The sequence below is a fragment of the Scomber scombrus genome, chromosome 18, assembly GCF_963691925.1.
Source record: "Scomber scombrus chromosome 18, fScoSco1.1, whole genome shotgun sequence".
Taxonomy (NCBI): domain Eukaryota; kingdom Metazoa; phylum Chordata; class Actinopteri; order Scombriformes; family Scombridae; genus Scomber; species Scomber scombrus.
The window spans coordinates 25911591-25920800 of record NC_084987.1 but is presented as its reverse complement, the minus strand read 5'-3'; the positions used below and the strand labels follow the sequence as shown (position 1 = coordinate 25920800).

Genomic DNA, 9210 nt, shown 5'->3' with positions numbered 1-9210 from the left:
TGGCTTCTTTTGTAAGGCTCGGCTCCTGTATTAATTTTCATTTCTTTTCTTAGAGCAGGTATCGAAAAATATAGAGCAAGAAAGAGAGGTGGAGGGGAGGGAGAACGAGAAAATAGCATTCCTCCCGATGAACTTAAACAAAAAAAAAGTGTGCCCCCCAAATTGGTCCGCTCGTATTCCTCGGCCCAGAGGAAGATTCCCTATTACTTGTTGGTTGATTTCTCCCTGGGCCTCTTGCCACAGAGACTCCCTCTGCCCATTTATCTGTTTTCTTCCTATTTATGAAAGGCTCCTCCAGCGCAAAAACCGCCCTCCTATCAAACTGTACACCTACATTTGTCCAAACACACAAACACACACACACACACACACACCACACACACTGCGCCAAATGCGTGAAACCTTACATATGGTGTAGGCTTGTAAAGCTTGTATTTTCACACACTGCAGCATTTTATCCTTTTTAATCCCATTTTCTCCTTTTTTATTTACCATTTTTTTACTATTAAACAGCTCCAAATTTTCGTTTTCCAGTTTAAATTTAGCCTTGCTAGAAATGATTCATTTCCAGTTGCCAAAGGAGAACAACATATATATTTTGTCTTATTATATAGACTTGTATGAGTTTAATACCCTCTTCCTCCACACACAATCCCTCAGGCGGTGCACCTCTCCTCACATAACATAATATTTGTGTCCAAATGCTGTAATTTTCGCCACAGACCAGCCGTAGGTCTACTATACTAGGAGTATGTTGGCACCCCCTCCTCCCTCCCCAATATTCACACACACACACACACACACACACACACACACACACACACACACACACACACACACACACACACACACACACACACATATGTGCCTTCACAATAACCCTCTAAATCCCCTGAGCACTTGCAGTCCGATTTGAAATAAATGAATTTGCGTGCGGGGTGACACCGTGCACAATAAAATCCACCGAGGAATCCTTATTCTTTCTTTTCCTTTTTTAGCCTCCCTTTATCAGCAGAGGCCTTCTGCTGCTTCTGTGAATGGGAGCAGATTTTTTTTTTGTGTGTGTGTGTGTGTGTATGTGAGGATGCCCCCCCTCACCTCCTTCCCCTCCCTGCTCCGGAAAAGTTCACCGCCATTATTTTCTGGACAGGACAGAGGGAGAGAGAGAGGGGGGGGGAGACGGCACCTCAAGAAAAATGCGAGAATTATACAAGAAAAAAAATCATTAATCACTTGTTCTTCTTTAAACTACTTCTTCTCCCTTCTTCTTCTCCCATTGTCAGCCGGCAGCCACACACAAGACCCATTCTGCCAGGAGAGAGAGAGAGAGAGAGAGAAAGAGAGAGAGAGACAGAGAGGGGGCATGGAAGAGAGAGACAGAAGAAAAGAAAAAGAAGACGTCTTGGAAGACGCTTGGAAGACACCCCCCCCCCCCCCCCCGCCCCCCCCCCCCCTCCTCCTTCCCTCTCACACTCACACACATAAACACTCATATACACTTCCCTCCCCCTTCCCACCCATTCACAAGCTATTTTTACACCCCACAAGTATCCAAGCATAAGAAAAAAAAAACTTTTTTCCTCCTCATTGGAAAGAAGAAAATCCCTCCAAAGAAAGTGCAACAAACCAGTGAAGAGAGCCTTCACGGCGCGAGGAGAAGATGGTTCATAAAGTGCTGGAAGTGGTGGCGACTAAGGTAAGAGGCCTGGGAATTTCATTCTGTCTCTCCTTTCCTTTTCCTCTCCTTCTCTTTTTGGGCTTCTCTCTCTCTCTTCTCCTGTGTCTGACGGCTCGGTGGCGTTTTTATGGTTTTATTGCCCCCTGCGCATTTGGCGAGGTCAGGAGAAGAGGGCATGTGTATGGCATGTGGGGGGGGCTTTGATTTTCTTTTTCTTTTCTTTTTTTTAAACGCTGGGGACTTTTGGAGTTGAATGTTTGTGTAGGAAGATGAGTGTGACTGTGTGTTTGCACGCAGTGTACACAGCTACAAATGACGGCCTTGTGTTGTTGTGCTGTTTTCTGGTTTCTTCACAGTTTGTGCAACTGTTTCCGTGCCGCCCCCCCTCTCTCTCCCTCCTCATCCTCCTCATCCCTCCTCCTTCCTCACACACACACACACACACACACACACACACACACACACACACACACACATGCGCACACACACCCTACACTTTTGCTGCGGTGGTGGTCACTTCAACGTCTGTTTGTCACTAGTGAGGCCTGCGTTTTCTTGCGCATCTGTTATGCGTAAAAGTGTGTTGTTTTACGTGCTGGGGGTTTGTGCTGGATTCATCAGATTATATATATATAATTTATATGGCTATATGATGCAGTTGCATTATGAGAGTAACACAGTTGCATATGCAGAGTGCAGGTCATATTACTCCAGGAAAAAAATGTAGAAGTGGTCTGTGTGACAGAATGGCTCAAGTGAATAATTTCTGGTTCACCCCAGAGCTTATTATGCATTAATGTCTTGGCTCTGTTTCTGTGGTTATAAAGTGTTGCTGTGGTTTAGGCCTGCAGCTTTTAATGAGATACAGTTGTGTGTGTGTGTGTATGGGTGTGTGTGTGTGTGTTTTGTCGGCCAGGGTGCAAACAGGCTACATACACTGTGGGTGGGAATATGAATAATACGGGCGCTCAATTGGAGAGAGGGGTGTAGTGGGAGAGGATGGGAGGGGGGGGTGAAAAAGAAAAAAGGCAGCGCTGGTTAATGGATACACTCCTCCGTTGCGCTCCAAAACAATTTACCTCGAAAACAAACGATTTTCGAGGCTTTCCAAATGAACTGCAACGATCGCCCGGTCGCCGCGCGCGCCCAGGCCCCTCCGGTATCTGCTGATCCGAGCAGTAGCAGCCTCAGGATGTGCACTCACTCCTGTTTGACCCCTTCACAAATCAATCTGCGCAGGGGATTAAAAATAAAAGGGCAGCGGTTCTTTGGTGGAGGAGCTCCGGACTCTCATGGGGGACGCAGGCCATGCAGTGATGCCATGCGTGGAGAAGTAAGAGAAACAAATGGTGGAAATATAAGAGGCTGGTTTCGAAGGATATAGGCTGAGAGAGAGAGAGAGGGAGAGAAAAGTGGAGGAGGAGGAGAAAAAAAATCGATGGCCATTGCAGGGACAGCGGAATGGGCAAGCTGCGGCCACAGAGGGTTCAACCAGAGGACAAGTTTTTCTGACCGATGAGGTCCACTGGCTCTGAAGCCAGAGGCTGACCCGTGGATAGCCCCCCGCCCCCGCACACACACACACACACACACACACCACTCCCACCCCAATCACTCCTGGCCCCCCTTGACCTCTCAAAGACTGCTGGAACCCTCCGCTCCCTCGGACATTCCCAGACCTCCGGAGGCCCCCGGGCCACTTAGTCATAACAGGCCGAGTTCAGGGCACTGTAACCCGGGGGCACGTCGGCGATATCTCCGCTCCCACACCCAAACAACCAGACAGTAGAGTGACAAGTGAACCAACCACCTAGGCAGGGGTCAGCTACAGGCCACTGCTCACTGTCAGTTCAATAAGACTAACCGAAGAGTAAAAAGAAAATATGAATTATGCCTTACCAAAATAAAAATGTTTATGTTTTGGTCATTTTTAGAATAACTCTCTCAACCTTTAGTCAGTATATCATTTTAGGTGCAGAGTTTGTCAAACTTCTTGTTCAGTCTCAGTGTAAAGCACTGGACACTGATACAGATGCAGCTGGTAATTCTAACTGTATGGTTTGGTATGAAGGGATCAGCCAGGCTTGTTAGTGAGGTTCAGACACACAGAGAATGTGCAGCCTGATGCTGGACACTATTTGGACAGACTAGGACCTGAGTGTAAACACAGCCTGCCCCTACAGATTGCCTCGCTGAAAAGCCGCTGAGCTGCACTTTTAACTTTTCCAAAGCCTGTTGTAGCCCCGTTACCAAGTTTCAGTTTATGTTTGGTAAATTTCACTCGTTTTGACAAGATGATTCATAGCAGCCAAAAGAATAACAGAAAAGCACAATAGAATTATGATAGTTTTACCATCAGTGCATTTCAGTTATTTACCAGTACTGGGCTGGTGGCTGTTGGTCATTTTCCAGCTGGGTAATCTGACCTGCAGCTGGTAGGGGTAGTGTGTGTATGTGTGTGTGTGTAGGTTGGGTACTGATTAATCAGATCAATGGCATATGGGGAAAATACCGCAGGTCAGTTTTGCTTCCATTATACTTTCATTGCCTTCAAATATTCACCAAACTACACATATTTACTCATCTCATTAAAGATGCAACATTTGTTTTGTCTATACAATCTCTGCCATGTTTACACTGGTGCAACAAAGCTCTGCTCGGATCCATGTCGGTTTCCAAATCCAACAGATCAGATTCAATTATGAGGATTTTTTTTCGCCTAATGGTGATTTAAATCGCCTCATCGCCTCATTCAAATTCACACAAACACATATTTTCATATCAAATAGAGCATGTGCCTTCATTGTGGCCATCTAAAAATGTCATATTATCAGATTTTGAACTGCTGCTCTCAATAGTGCAAGCAGGACATGGTTGAGCTTTGCCTTAAGGAGTCTTTAATGGGACACATGGAACCACTCCTGTGACTTTTTGTTCTTTAACCGTCTTGTTAAACTACTATCACAATCTTTGACGTGTTATAGTTATTATAAGATACCAAAGTAGTGACTGAGAGCTTTCCTGTCGTTTTTATGTACGTCACTGAAGGGAAGAGCTGCATCAGATTTGCAGTGTTTGAGACTTTACCAGCACGGTTGTGTATTCCAGACAGATGTAGACCAAACAACTTGTTACATTTAATTAGACTTTTTGTCCAATGATACCGTACGAATCCAACCAATCAGTGTGGCCGCAGATTTTTGCCGCTCCCGTGCATTGTGGGAAACACAGCTCTCTCATTTTGGTGCTTTTTTCCACAGAAATCCACTTGCAGAAAATAAGCAGCTACACATAATTCAATACTAACATTTAGAATAAGAGTGTATGTAAGATGAAAAGGTCAGAGGTCACGGCACCTTAGGGGAGTATTAGAAATCTTTAAAAAAAAAAAAACAGTGATTGTGAATGTCTGTTTTTTTTTTACACAAGATTAAAAGAGTGATGGAGAATTTATGAATGTGAATTGGTGTAGAGGCTAACTCTGACTCAGAATATAAACAGTATGTGAGGGGTTAAATATATCACTTGCATCAGTGTGTTACACTTATCTTACTACTTGTGGTATTTAAAGAACTTCTGTAGAGTCTGTAGAATATTTGATGAAGCAAATAAGTAGTAACAGCATTAATAAACTGATCCAGCATGGTGCCAACATTCAGGACTCATAGACATAATGCAGTCAGTGGTGAAAAAACCACACGTTTACCTTTACAGTCAGTGTAGTAACTATTCTGGTGACCCAAGAATCATCACTCATGATAGAGGATGATGATGATGATGAAGGGAACCAATCAGATGTGGCTTTTTTTTTTAAATAGTCAGTCTTGCATGTGTAATACTTTGTGTATATTGTGCAAAACCTACAGAGGTGTCTTTTGTAAGCCTCGTGTCGTTGCACTTTAGTAAAAGGAGCAACGTTGCCGTGGAGACACGCTGATTTGAAGTCAAAGTGTGTTATGGTTAAAGCTACTCTGTGGAGTTTTTGACAGCTTGTGGTGCTGCGGAGCAAAGTGATGATGAGCAGGTCCCCCCCCCCCCCTGCTGTTTGTATCTTATGTTATGTTGGCTGGGTGTACCAGAACTGACACACACACACACACACACACACACACACACACACACCATTAACATATGTTTATATTAAGAATGAAGTAATGTGGAATTCACAGTGCAATGCGGTGTGTGATTTCGAGGTTTGGGTGGTCAGAGTATTGAGAAACAAGCTTATGTTGGAGGCCTTGTTACACATGCCTGCTAATTGCAGCAGAAACTCACGGCTGTAATATTTGTAATAGCAGTGCACCCAGAAAAGAGAAGAAGATGCAGGGTTTATAGCAAAACTAGTCTTCTATGTGTATGATGCTTATAGGTAAATTAGAGGTTGGTTACTATTGATGCTATACAGCTTATCTCTTCTTAGCTTTATATAGAAATGCTTTGCAGTAGTTTGTAAAGTTTCTCACACTGAAAACCTTGAATGGAGTGAATGTAATTTCTGGCCTGAGCTCACTCAGGTTCATTAAAAACACGCTTGTTAAATTTAAACTCCTGCTGCTCTACTGCTGCATCAAATAAACGCCCGCTGAGCTCCCATTTAATGAAAGAAGACATTACGTTTTTTTCTTTTTTTTTGTCTGTTTCTGTCCCCTGCACCTTGCTACATACACATTGCTTTTTTTCCCCCACAGCTTTATCGCTCCTCTCTCCATCTGAAAGGGGATGTGTTTTAGTGATCGCAGTGGGATTAGCAGTTAAATAACTGTGAAGTAAAAGCATGAAGCAACAGGAGGTGAGCCAGCTCTGACCCTCAGTGTTCCCGCCCTGACTACAGTCCGCTGCTGCTGCTGCTGCTGCTGCTGTCACTGACATGTTTGGAGGCTTTGAACCAGCTGATGGAGCTGATGTTTCAACACCGGCTTTACACAGGAAGCTGCGAGCCGTCGGGGTTCGCGCGCACGCACGAGCTCACGCACACAACACACGGAGGAGCTACTGTGACATGCATGCTAAAATCACAAGAGCCAAATATGTGTCACACACACACACGCACGCGCACACACACACACACACACACACACACACACACACACACACACACACACACACACACACACACACACACCAACTCTCTCTCTCTCTCTCTCTCTCTCTCTCTCTCTCTCTCTCTCTCTCTCTCTCTCTCTCTCTCTCTCTCTCTCTCTGGCCCGAGGAGTCTCGCGGTGGTTTGCTAATTGCCAGACAAATCGCCTGCGTGTTTTTTCCCCCCCCCCCCCCCCCCCCCCCCCCCCCCCCCCACCGTCTCTCTTCCTCGCGTTGCCCGAGAAATTTATTATTCCGGAGAGCGCGAGGAGCCGAGGAGGTCACGGTGCAGGCGCGCGGGCTGCAGGAGGAGGTCGTCACGAGAGATATATGGCTGCCAGGCTTTTACTAGGCTACTGCACTGCGAGAGAGAGAGAGAGAGAGAGAGAGAGAGAGAGGGAGTGAGAGAGAGAGAGAGAGAGAGTCATTTAAACGTAGACATGTATTAAATATTAAAAAGAGAGAGCCAAATAACGGTTGCCAAGTTGTAACAGACACATCCACCATTTGTTTTATGGGTCAGGCTGTTAAATGTTATGACATGGCAGTGATTTGGAGTGTAACGTTAGTCAATAGGTAAAATATAGTTCCTTTAAAAGATGAGCTAACTGATGAACTGGTTATATATTATGGTAGAAACACGACTGTTAACCCGTTATTGTTCAGCACTGCTTCTTCTTTTCTTTTATTAGTAATAAGAAGAAAAGAAGAAGAGCCTTTTAGTGGACTCTACACACAACTATCAATTACTTTTAAGGTTTTTAACTATGATTACTTACTGAAAACAGTTTTCTTTTGTTATTCTTTTAAATCGTATCAACAGTTACATCACAACCATGGCAACCCGCATACCCCTACCTAGTGTATTAAAGCATCATAAGCTCTTCTAACTTTTCTAACTGATTCGATAATAAATGAATTATTAATGAGACGTGATTCATCTCGTAAGTTTCCTTTACTGTAAAGTGATAGTGCTGTTATAGGCAGCGTAGTGTCTATCAGTGATGCTGCATTTAAGTGAATGGAAGTTAGGCAGGCCTGCATGTGTGGTGATCGTACCTCTGTGTGTGTATGTGTGTGTGTGTGCGTGTGTGTGTTTGTGTGTGTATGTGTGTTGTACAGCAGCGCTCATATCCGTTAGATGTGAGTGATAAATAGGCATCTGTGGCCTTTATATGACTAATGTTTGGGCATTAGGGCCTGCACAGCATTACAGAGTATTGATAGTAAAGTATTAAACGAGCCCTCGGTCTTGCTTTACCTATTTTTGCTTATCGATATCTTAATGACGTGGACGCGCTGATTGCTGTTCTATCATATATATATTTATATATATAATAACATCCTGTGGACAGCAAATGTTACACAGCCAAATATTAGAACTCTGGGGGTTTGATATAATCAGCCTGTCGCATATGTTAACTTTAAGACATCCTAAGGAGCCAAAAGATGATGCAGAATCCCCTACTTTTAAAACTTATACTCACAATTATCTATTTCTTGGCATCTATGCACCATCATTTAAAAATAGACATATATGTAGATGTTGAATATGGTCGTAAATGGAGCGTTTGTTGCAAAAAAAAATGTTGCGTCCAGTCTGCCGCAGTGATTCCTGCAAGTCTGGGCAGTGATTCCTGCAAGTCTGGCACTTTATAACCCGCATTCAAGATCACTCAACAAGCCCTACAGTTAATATAAACAGTAATACAGTAGTGCTCATCCATTAGTATTAAGCCCCACCAAAAAAAAAAAAAACACACACTCACGCACACACAAAAGGCACGCGGATTAACCGGGTTACAAATTGTGATGGTTGTTCAAAATCGTTATGTTGTTATAATCTGCGATTGGAAGCGCTGCGGATCATTCAATTAAAAGACGAAGTAGTGTAATTGTAAAGTGTAATTGATCCGCAGTGTACTGTAACTCAGCGGGGATCTCTACCAGCCTTTAGAAAGTCAACAATGCTGAGACAGTTTGAACATTGCTCAAAAGTCATTGATCCTGTCATGTCTAACCACTGAACGCTATTACACTGCGCTGCATTCAATGGTTCAAATATTCAAATATCAAAGATTGCTGGCTGATCACGCGGTAAATAATACACACATATGCTTATCTTTTAATTACTCAAATGATATTCATAGCTTATTGATTTGCTCTTTTATTCTCAATAGATAAAATAATAATAATGGAGGTGGAGATGGGTTATTATGGCATTCTATACCAGCCCTGAGCCACACACACGGCCGCGGGAGACCGTCCGGGGATGTCTCTGGTGCATTCCCCATAACTTGAGGGTGTGTGTGTGTGTGGTTGTGTGTGTGTGTGTGTGTGTGTGTGTGTGTGTGTGTGGTTGTGTGTGTGTGTGTGTCTGTGTGTGTGTGTGTGGGAGGGGAAGACCTCACGTCTCGCGCAGCAGAAGAATATATTTCAAAAAAAGCGGTTGT

General features: G+C 43.9%; 1 protein-coding gene across 1 annotated transcript in view; it reads left to right on the top strand.

Annotated features, from left to right (window-relative positions):
- Window positions 1–1619: 1619 nt before the first annotated feature.
- hoxb3a (homeobox B3a) overlaps window positions 1620–9210 on the top strand; it is a 34010-nt gene continuing 26419 nt past the window's right edge. Inside the window, exon 1 of the mRNA XM_062438560.1 lies at window positions 1620–1696. The gene's annotated coding sequence lies outside the window, so the exon portion shown is untranslated. The remainder of the gene's footprint in view (window positions 1697–9210) is intronic.